The sequence below is a fragment of the Cydia amplana genome, chromosome 22 (genome assembly GCF_948474715.1).
Source record: "Cydia amplana chromosome 22, ilCydAmpl1.1, whole genome shotgun sequence".
Classification (NCBI taxonomy): domain Eukaryota; kingdom Metazoa; phylum Arthropoda; class Insecta; order Lepidoptera; family Tortricidae; genus Cydia; species Cydia amplana.
This window is the reverse complement of record NC_086090.1, coordinates 2,822,392-2,834,508: the sequence shown is the minus strand read 5'-3', so window position 1 is coordinate 2,834,508 and position 12,117 is coordinate 2,822,392.

The following is a 12,117-nucleotide window of genomic DNA, read 5'->3' as shown; positions in this document are numbered from 1 at the left end:
CGTGCAACTATAGACAATCTCGAGCCTGGCATGTCAGTAATTTGTTGAACACCGACAAACAGAACGTCCCCTCTCTATCGCTCCACGGTGTTTTGTTACAAATGTCGTAACTTTGGACTCATCCCGCGAACTAGCGGAGATGAAATCATACACAATTCATATGCATCGCTGACTGTACAGATTACTTAGCATCATGGCGGCACGCAAATGAGATAGGCCTGCGGCGTATTGTAGAGTCAAACCAAAGAAAGTCTGCAGCGCAATAATTTGACAGCGAATTAAAAAACTACATATGGCAATGTTTTTTAGCAGTCAGTAAACGTCATGCACTATGGTATGTGTTTGTCAAAATCGTTTAAATATTCGTTGTGTTTTGTGATGAACGGAATAAACATGGTGAAACCTTACAAAACCGGCGTGCGGGAGTTACTTTTCCGCATGACGAACAATTGTACACATGTAAAAAGTCAGCACGAGGCGATTCAAGCTGAAAAACGACAATGTTTACAAAATTTGGGGTTGATGACGGGTAAGTGGAATGAAACATCTTAATACTTCACCATATGTACCTACTTAGATAATATAATATTGGTTTAGACTAAGGTTTCACAGCAAATTGAACACACCTAATAGGTATAGGCATACTTATGAACTTCCTCTAACATTTCGAGAAACTCATTGGTACTAGCACTAGCCGGGTTTTGAGCTCGAACCCACAACCTCCATGCTTATGCTCACGGCATGGGTACCTACTAGTTAAAGCTAAAATTATTTTTTTATATTTATGTTTATTGTTTTAATGGTTTATTTCGTTTTTCCGAAAACTTTAGTTCGCAAATTGCGGGAAATTTCTCTGTCAATCTAATTACGCCTTAATGGGAGTAAAAGAGAAATATGCCCGTATATTGAGAACTTCGGTGTTCGCGGTAGGCCCTCTGTACCTATTTACCGCCGTCGTGGATATTACAAAAGCTTATTAAGGCGCTAGACGCCGTTTTTGGCCGAAAACTCTAACATTCTAGAGTCTATATCTTCTTAACGGTTCAACAAAAAAATATGAAAAAAATATATATGATTTTACGTTTTATGTACAACATTTCCAACGTTTAACTTGTTCCCTATGACTTATAGTTTTTCCAAAAAAGGAACATTACGACAGGCCGTTTTGCGACTAACTTTGCCTATTTCTAGTAAACGGTTTATTCGATTAAAGTTATTTTTAAACTAGAATAATTGTTTTAACAGATACTACAAATGCAACGTAGAATAATGTTAATAAATATATTTTTTTTTAAGAAATCGAATATTTTTCAACATTTTGTGCATATGTAGCTCGAAAAAGGCGTGGCCGGCAGTCGTGTGCTAGCTTTGAGACGAGGAGGCTATGTCGCTCGTCGCTCCGTGCCTTCCTTGTATTCTGCATGCTTGTTCTGAGCCGAGGTGCAATAAAATTGGAGTTATTGTGACCAAAGATTAAATAACTGCAGAATGTTGATTTGGTTGTGACGCGCTTTAGCGCGCGCAACACGGTGTTTCGCAGCCTATTATTACGAACGTAATGATAATATTTCCACTTATGTTTGAGAAAGCTTCATTTGAAATTTATATAAAAAATGTTTTCGAACATGCGCCGACATATTGCCATTAAAATTTAACGTTATTAATAAAGTTCAATTTCTAAAAAAAATTGATCAACATTTGATGAAGCCAAATGTCATATTCTCCCAATATTATTTATCAATATTAGTATATGTCTACATATTAATAGTGACATCTATTGTTGGAATGAAATTTATTTTACCATAAAATTAAGCTGTGCATACAGCTTAATTTTTTCATAGACGGTAAATATGGTAGAAATTTCACAAGTATCAAGACTGTTTAATCCATTTTCTGTGGTGTTGTCGCATACTGATTTTTAAAAACTACTTTTAATCTAGCGCTGCAGACTTTCTTTGGTCTTACTCTATGAGCAAATGCTAGGAGTAGATTAGCCTGGAAAAAGTATTACCTACTGTAATACTATGGATTTTGAATGTTTTTAATAACCTTGTTGTTTATTTTTGTATGTAGGTACTTACACTTGTGGCCTGTGTGTGTTTTTTTTACTATATTTTTTTTATAAGTCACACTATACCAAAGATAATAGAGAGTAATAGAGAGTTACTGTCAAGGCAAATTATGTAGCCCCAGTACATTTACTGCCATCTTTTGACAAAATATTAAAACTGTTAGAACGCCATTTGACTTTGATCCTTATTTTGTCACTGATATGTGTCAATTTGTGAAATGTCAAAAATTAACGCCATCTACTCGACAGTAGGCCAAAGGTAATGGTGCCATCACTCGAAAAGATTGTACCATACCTTTGGCCTAGTCTCAGTGGAAGAATAAGGATCAAAGTCAAATGGCGATGGCGTTCTAACAGTTTCAATCATCACTATCACTACATACTTAGTATAAAACAAAGTCGCTTCCCTGTCTGTCTGTATGCTTAGATCTTTAAAACTATGCAACGGATTTTGATGGGGTCTTTTTAAGAGATAGAGTGATTCAAGAGGAATGTTTACCCGTGCGAAGCCGGGGCGGGTCGCTAGTAATTAATATAGATGCAACTCAAACAACGAAATTATGGAACTTTTTCCTTATGGGTAGTGATTGTAACGTTTTCTGCTTGCTACATATCAAAAATACAATAAATAATCGCCCTTATCGACACAGAACCCTCTTTCCTGAACCATCGCATTTGCTAACATAGTTCCATAATAAATTGTGCTAAGAGATGAGCAATTACAGATATCATCTACACCTAAGCACATCGTTTTTTACGAACTCGTTACATTTGCCGCGCAAACAAGATGCTAGTAATAACAACACATTTGTAATACTAAGTACCGTCATGTTTCATCATAGCAAAACAAGTCTATGTCTCATGGAATGTCTACCTCAAACCATAGATAAATATGTAAGCTTACATACTTATTTCTCTATGTTCCAACTGAACTAGAGTAAAACCAAGATAAGTCTGCAACGACTTTGATAGCACACGAATTGCAGCATTGTTTTGTTTTTGAATTGGCTACTACTTTCCTACTAGTCAAATCAGCTTCTTTTTTAGAACTGTCAAAACGATTTGCCAATATGGAATTTATATGAAAACGTGTGTAGTGACGTCACGGTCAACTCGCCTACTTTTTATATTGCAATCGGGTTTATTAAATAGGTATAAATAGTATTAAATATATTACAATAAATATATTATATTAAATGTCTCACGGAAGTTTTGTTATTAAAAAAGGTAGGTATACATAGTGTTTAAAAATAACTGCTATCTATGTTTTTGAAATAATTATCTGGTGCTTTATTTAGTGCACAGTGTGATATAATTTATTTTAAGTAGAGGAAAGTATCCACTTTGGAACTCTTAGTTACTTACACAATGAAAGTTATTTTGTAGAATATATTTATAATACAATCGCCAACGGACCAAAAAATCGGGTAAGCCGATAATCCCGCGGGCCTGCTAATGAGATTGCTCGCTCACTAATATTTGTTAACAATTAACAACCTTACTACTACTGAATAATACATAAACTAAGTACCTACCTAAACAAGCTAGTAGAAAATAATATAAAACTTACAGTTTTGAATGATTCGCGGTTAGTTTCACTAGACTTATATCAACCGGGATATGAATTTAACCGTGATTACCTTTCGTGATTTCTTTCGGGAGCTCGAAAACAATACAAACGGTAATCATGGTTCATAATCCCGGTCGATATAAGTTTAATATACAACTAAACTTACTACTTCCTATAAAATCCCCAACTATAAGAATACCCCATCCAACAGGTCGACCAGCGGCATTAGCCTTATGACCAGGCCTCGGAGTTTTTTTAGCATGGTAAGACTAAGGAGAGCTATGGAGTCTTTGTTAACATTAAAATTAAGTTCATACTCATACTCATCCTCATTAATTAAGTACAAGTAAATTATGTACAGCTCTAGACCTAATAAATATCAGCGATCATCACAATAACGAAATACGTAACTATATATTCATGACATAATGTGACATCTGATTTACTCATACACATATTTAGGTAAAGAGGTTTAATCATAAGTGGCCTATCACTTAAAAAAGTACTTAAGACATGCAACCTATGATTATAAACATTGGTAATACGTATTCGACATATTAAAACGATATTCCATAGATATTAAAACTGTTTATTATTCATTAAGGTTGATATAGAGCTACAATATTTTAGAATAGTTATGCGTTACTGAAAAGTATGGAAATAATCCTCAAATAAACATGAATAAAACTCTAGATTCTAGTCAGGACAAAAGAATATATTTCCAACACAAGACATTGTCAACGTGATCGAACATCATAGACAACCAAGGCGGGAGGATACATACCAGCTCCTCCACCCTTAGCTGAAGAACCGGAAGACATAAATAAACATTATTAACTAAAATCAATATACTGCTCCTAAGTTATACATAAATAACAACAAACAGAAACAAACATTAAACCTTATAATTTACAACCTTCCGGGGTCTCAGGACACGATCCCCTAAGCCTTCGACCTCAACTGCCGGTGGTGACAATTCTGTTGCTTCCACCGTCACTGTAGGTGTGGGCTCTCCGACCTCTGCCAGCGGCACTTCCCTCTCCACGAGCTGTTGCGGCAGCTCTCCTACATCTACCTGCGCTTCCCCATCCGTCGCGTCTTGCCACTCGTCCGCGGGGTCATCGTCTATCAATTGGAATGGCGTAGAAGAGACGGGTGACGAATTTGCTACCTCGCGCTCGAGGTTTACATCTGGGCTACTAACGTAACGCCTCAACTGGTCAACATGTCGTTTACAAACTAAATTATTTATATCTAATTTAACTAAATACATCCGGTTACCTATCTTCTCTAATATTTTACCCTTATGCCACACGGGTTTCCTATTAACATATGAGCGACACCATACAAAATCATCCACAGCAAATATCCTAGAACCATCACTAGTTTGTATACGTTTCTCTAAGTCATCAGATTGTTTTTTACACGGTGGATGTAACAAGTCTAACCTACAACGTAAGTCACGGCCCATCATCAACCGCGCAGGGGACGCGCCGGTCGAGCAATGTACGGTATTTCGATACTCAAACAGATATTCTTGAAGCTTTTCATTAATTTTATGTTTACACGTTTGAGTATCTAAGATAGCTTTGATCATTTTTTTACATGTTTTAACGCTATTCTCCGCTTGTCCGTTGCTGCACGGATGATAAATTGGCGAAGTAAGATACGAGATACCATTAAATTTACAGCAATCAATAAATTCTTGAGAGGCTATTTTGACGTCATTATCGGACACAATCGTTTCAGGGAGGCCGAACCTAGAACACAACTCGTTTAATTTTATAAGCAAGTGTTTGGTAGTTGTACCACTCGACATATCAATACACTCTAGCCATTTGCTATAAGCGTCAATGACTACTAAATAGGTTGATTGTGCGACCGTCATGTAGTCAATATGTATCCTAGTCCACGGTCCCGCGGGTCGCGGCCAGGGTTTAGGTACGGCGCGCGGCGGCGCAGGTCGCAGCGCCACGCACACGCGGCAAGCGCCTACTGCCTGCTCGATGTCGCGGTCGACGCCGGGCCACCATAACCGAGAACGAGCAACGCTCTTGGTTTTAACGATGCCTTGGTGAGACCGGTGGAGTTCTTTTAAAATACCATTTCTGTACTTAGCGGGTATTACTACTCGATGCCCTCTAAGTAAACAACCATCGATTAACTCCAGATCTGTTTTACATAAGAAGTAAGGTAAGATATTCTTGCATACAATTTTACGTGGCCAGCCATCATTCACATATTTAACTACGGTTTTAAGCACGGAATCTTTTGACGTCGCTTCGCGAATGTCTTTGTAAGTGACCGGCAATCCTTCTAATTGAAGTGAATGCAAGGCGGGTGAACAATGTTCTAACTCGTCTCGAGAAACCTCTTGAGGTACCTTGTCTAGCGGGGCCCTTGAAAAAAAATCAGCAACCACGTTTTCCTTACTCGATGTGTAATGAATTTTATAATTGTACGCAGAAAGGAATATTGCATACCTTACTAAACGTGAGGCTGTGGTCACCGACATGCCTCCTTTCTGGCCAAAGATTGCCAATAAGGGCTTGTGGTCAGTCTTTAGAATAAACGGATCCTGTCTGCCGTACAGATATTGATGGAAGCGTTTAACACCAAAGACAATGGCAGTCGCTTCCTTTTGCAGTTGACTATAATTGCGTTCACTCTGGGAAAGGGAGCGGGAACCGAAAGCTAGCGGACGTTCACAGCCAGCGGCGTCGATTAGCGCTAACACAGCTCCAAGACCCGCAGGTCCAGCATCAACGGTCAGGACCAGTTGTGCCGTCGGGTCGAAATGTGCTAACACGCGATCGCTGCTTAGTTCTCTCTTCACCCAATCGAAAGCCTCCTGCTGTTTATCCGTCCAAACCCACGGTGCTCCGTCACGCAATAGTCCGTGAAGTGGCGCAAGTATAGTCGAAGCATTAGGAACAAAATTCCGGTAATAATTTACCATACCTAGAAATCGCTTTAACTCTGTTGTATTAGACGGCTTAGGTACTTTAGCGATTGCCTCCACCTTTTTCGGACATTTGTGTAGACCATCTTTATTAATGATATGGCCCAAATATGTAACACTGTCCTGAAAAAAGGCGCATTTGCTTTTTTCTAATCGAAAACCTGATTCCTGAAATCGTTGAAACACTTTTTCTAATCTCTCTAAATGTATAGTTTTAGTCGGACCTGTCACACAAACGTCATCAAGGAAAACTGTCACACCCTCAATTCCTGCCAAGAGGTTCTCAATAGTGCGCTGAAAAATCGCCGGAGCGCACGCCAGTCCAAACACGAGCCGCTTGTACATGAACAACCCCTTGGTCGTATTGATGGTCGTCAGTTTTTGAGACTCTTCTGATAATTTAATCTGATTGTAGGCCTGACTACAGTCTAATTTCGAGTAATGTTGACCATTGCTTAATTTAGCAAAAACCTCTTCGATCCTAGGCAAGGGGTATTTATCAACGTGAATATCTTTGTTTAACGTTACAGAATAGTCTGCACATATCCTAATACTACCATTAGATTTCGGAACCGGTACAATCGGTGTCGCGTATTCAGAGTGGTTTACTGGTTCTAATATACCAACCTCAACTAATCTTGCGAGTTCGGCCTCAACTGTGTCCTTAATGGCAAAAGGCAAAGGGCGTGCTTTACAAAATTTCGGACTCGTACCTTCTTTCAACCGTAAATTAACTTCCGATCGTGTATAACAGCCTAATTCCTTGTTAAATAATTCTTTATACTTGTTAACCAATTCTTGTATCTCCGGGTTATTTGCTGGAAATAAATCAATTTTATTTGTTTTAGACGTTATAGTCATATCAAATGTGGACATAAACTCTCGCCCAAGTAACGGGGAACCGCCATTTTTGACAACAAAGAATCGAATATTTCGTGACCGCCCTTCAAATTTGGCTTGTGTGTGAAAATGGCCTAAAGGCGAAATTTTATGTCCGTTGTAAAAGCACATTTTAACATTTGTTTTAACAAGTTTCTTGTGTGAAAAATGTTTGAAATAGAGCTCGCTTGACATTACATTCGTGCCTGACCCAGAGTCAATTTCCATGGTAAGGTTAACATTGTCATCAAGAAAAATAGGAACTAGGAATGGTTCGTTATTAACTGACCTTAAGTTAAAAAGTTGACATTCTTTACAATTACTAATTGAATCCGCTTCATCAGAACTTGAGGTTGTCCCCACATTAATATTGTTAATGGACTTAATCTTGGAACTACACATTTTCAATAGATGGCCCTTCTCCTTGCACCTTTGGCAGCGGTAGTTTTTGTACCGACATGTCTCGGCCGCGTGGCTCTTCATGCCACAGACTGCGCAACGGTCTTCTTTCTTGTGTACCTTCTCCGACGCACCAGTTCGAGTAGCGCGCGTCCACAACAAGGGTTCCTCCTTGATTACTGTAGTAGCGGTCGACGTAGCGCAAGCTGTAGTTGCGCGCGCCTGGCTCGCGACCACTGTCTGTTGCGCTACTTCTAAGGCCTTGGCGAATGTAAGTTTCGCCGCATCTTGTTCACACACGCGATCTCTTACCTTTCCTGGTCTCAGTCCGAGAACGAAGCGGTCGCGGTACACCTTATCGAGAGAAGATGCAAAGTCACAGTGTACAGCCAAGCCTCGCAGCCGCGCTGCCCAATCCTCCACGCTTTCTGCCTCCGCTTGCATTGCGTTATAGAACTTACTAAGGTCCGCAAATGTTGCACGTTTCGGAGTCAGATGTTTATTTAATGCTTCTATCAACTCATCAAATGTAGAACTTTCTACCACCTTAGGATGAAGTAAATTACGGAGCAAAAGATAAGCTTCGTCGGATAGATGAGTCAATAATACGGCCCGTTTCTTGTCCTCTGAATCTATTCCATTTAACAAAATGAACTGTTTTACCTTGTTACAGAATATTTCCCATTGTTGCGTTTTGGGTTCAAATGCACTTAACGTGCCGATAGTCATCGTCGCCATGTGAAAAGTATGGAAATAATCCTCAAATAAACATGAATAAAACTCTAGATTCTAGTCAGGACAAAAGAATATATTTCCAACACAAGACATTGTCAACGTGATCGAACATCATAGACAACCAAGGCGGGAGGATACATACCAGTTACTCTTCCTTACGTCTACAAAACAGTTCGTTCACACATAATGGGCAGTATAAACGTCGTAAGTCGCATTCATGGGCATCATTTTCAAGACACCAATATCAATATCTTAACAGTAATTATAGTATGTAGGTACGTTAAGTACTTAAATAAAATATTGGAGCGATGACACTGCAATATGGGTAATATAACAATATTAACATACACATATACATATTATATTATTGGGCATCATTTTCAAGACACCAATATCCTTATCTTAACAGTAATTATAGTATGTAGGTACGTTAAGTACTTAAATAAAATATTGGAGCGATGACACTGCAATATGGGTAATATAATAATATTAACATACACATATACATATTATTACTTTTTTATAATATAACATTTAATTAAATATATGTAAACAGAATTAATTACATATAAGTAGTCTAAGTATTTATAAAACGATTCGGACGAACTTAATTAATGAGGATGAGTATGAGTATGAATTTAATTTTAATGTTAACAAAGACTCCATAGCTCTCCTTAGTCTTACCGTGCTAAAAAAACTCCGAGGCCTGCTTATGACAGATAGGGTATTTATTTGTTATTAAAATTGTACAACGGGACTTAAAATAAGCCGTCGTATGCCGGAGCGCGGATCCGCGTACGAGGAAAATATTACGCACGGTTAGAAGATGCTGATGTCAACTTAAGCCAGTCTTCTCCGAGACCACGGGGACAACGTCGTCCTCGAAACGTCGGAGGTAAATCTTAAAATTTAGATACGCGTTAAGTCCCGTTGTACAATTTTAGTAATGTGTAAAAATCGTGAAAGTTTAAATCCGGGGATTTATTTTATTCAAAATTCTATTTAAATTTCCAAAAGTCCTAGGTACAAGCCATTTTACCAAGCTGTATATCTAGTCAAGTCCTTCTTAAACAAACAATAATTAAACAGGAGTCCTTCCGATAGCGTGCCAACGGGACAAAAAAGCTGGTAAGCCCGTAATCCCGGGCCTGCTAATGAGATTGCCGGCTCGCTAATATTTATTAACAATTAACTTAACATTTACAAGATGAGCGCGAGTTTCGATGTCGTAATTTTTACAATTTTTCATTCTTGGCGGCATAAAATTATGTAGTACCTATAGTTTGTAGCTTTCTAATAGAGCCCGACGGCTAATCCTATTGTCTATTGTTCAGTAAAACCGCACGTGCTACTTACCTGCAAAAAAGGGTCTTAATTATTCTATTTGGCACCTGAGCGCGGGCTAGTCCAACGCTCAAAAAACCAGTGTAGGTGCGCTCTCCGATAACGCGCCTTTGTTACGCATCTCGATGACACATTTTAGACTGGTTCTGTAGCGTTCGACTCGCCGGCACTCAGTACTTCGATTATGGAGTTGAACGGACCACACACATCCTAACAAAATGTTTATCCATTAGTTCATTTTGAATCTTATTGCAATTTCCATAGGAGTTGTAATTCCATTACCTGGGTAAAGTGAACGAACGATTTATGCAGGTGGTTGTGGCACGTGGCACGAGCGGTCATACTTAACAATAGACAATAGGATTAGCCGTCGGGCTCTATTAGAAAGCTACAAACTATAAAAAAATAATTTAAATGGATTATATCACGTATTTAATAAAGTAAGGAATTGATTTGACTGTCTTTACTTAGCTAGTGCCATGACACATTTAGAACCGTGCCGTGGGTGCAATAATGACAATGAGAAAGGGAAAAGTTTTCTTTAAATACAAATAAAGAATATTAATATGTATATTACATATTTGTAAAAGTACCAACATTATACACCACATCAAAAATTTATAGAGTAAAATACTGTCGTCGTGGGTTACCACGATACAGTAATAAAACAAGTAGCTAATTAAATTTCAAGTTCGGAGGTGGAATACACCAATCAAGAATACCCCGCCAATAATAATCCGATAGATAACATCCGATATATTATCCGATAGATAACATCCGAACTCATATAACCTCTTTAACGAGAATACTGAATATAAAAATAAATAAAATACTTACCGAAGAGCATGAAAAATGGGTCACGTTGTATGTTTCCATATATTTTGTATCTATTCATCATCAAAGCTGACGTTTTAACAAACGTCGGACCTAATTGCACAGACTCATTTAAAACCCTAAAAAGGATTTTGCAACCCTAAGCCCCATGCACAGCGTAACATGACAGCTAAATAATTCTAACATTAATAAACCCCTATTAGCTCCATATTAATGTGGGGCGTGTGGAATGTCTGGATAACGATGTCGCCATATGTGACCAGAGGGCCTACCGAAGCTCGCACATTACGTGCATGTTGCTCTGTCACTCTAATTACGCCTTCATTAGAGTAAAAGAGAAAGATACGTGCAATTTGCGAACTTCGGTGTTCGCAGTAGGCCCTCAGTGTATCCACACTGACAGATATTGAACCTTATTATACATACATTAAGGTTCAAAGTTGGACAGTTAAGAATGTTGCTGTTAATATATCGTCATTGTGGTCATTCGGATTCAGACTACACCAGGGGCCTGTTTCTCAAAAGCTTGTAACTTGTACCTAATACAAGTGGAAGTCCCTTTGTAACAAAAGCTGTCAAAAAGTGACATCCGCTTGCGTAATTACTGCTGACTACAATTGCTACCGCAAATATCAAAAATCCGGGCAGTAAGCAAGTTAGCAACATGGCTGTAATGTCACGGTGATATAACTACTGCTGCAGTAATGCAGCCGATTTCATTACTGCAGAAAACGTCAAAAGGATAATTTTATCAAGGCACATATTAAACTAGCTTTTGCCAGCGACTTAGTCTGCGTGGAGTTAGTAATTTGGATAGCTTATTTTTACCCAAACTGCTTTTTATCGATTTCCCATACAAACTTCCACCCCCCTTTTCTATCTAAACGCTAACGTCTACGTTATATATCACTAGCACTAACATGCGAGTACGAGCGAGATGCATAGAAAGTAACGGTCTCGATAGCATTTATGTCATGCCAAACTGGTGGTAGCCACACTGGTACTCAAAAATAAATAACCCCAAACGCCTGACACCGCTTTATAATAAGACATCCCATAACTCAGTAGAAATCATCCCGGCTAACGAGGCCCAATAAAAGAAAGCCAATAAGAGTAAGTAGGTTAGCCCAGTAACAAGCGGTGTCGCCGATATCACAGATTTATAGACTATTTCATTAGTGTAGGGAACCTCTCACACCGTACTGAACGTGCTTACATAACCATTATAGAGCTGGGGCCTTAGTTTTCGAGTAGGGTCCGAGTTTGTTGCCGGTCCCATATTGGGATACCCTCCTCCAATTGAGGGGGGATTTAAATCTTCTC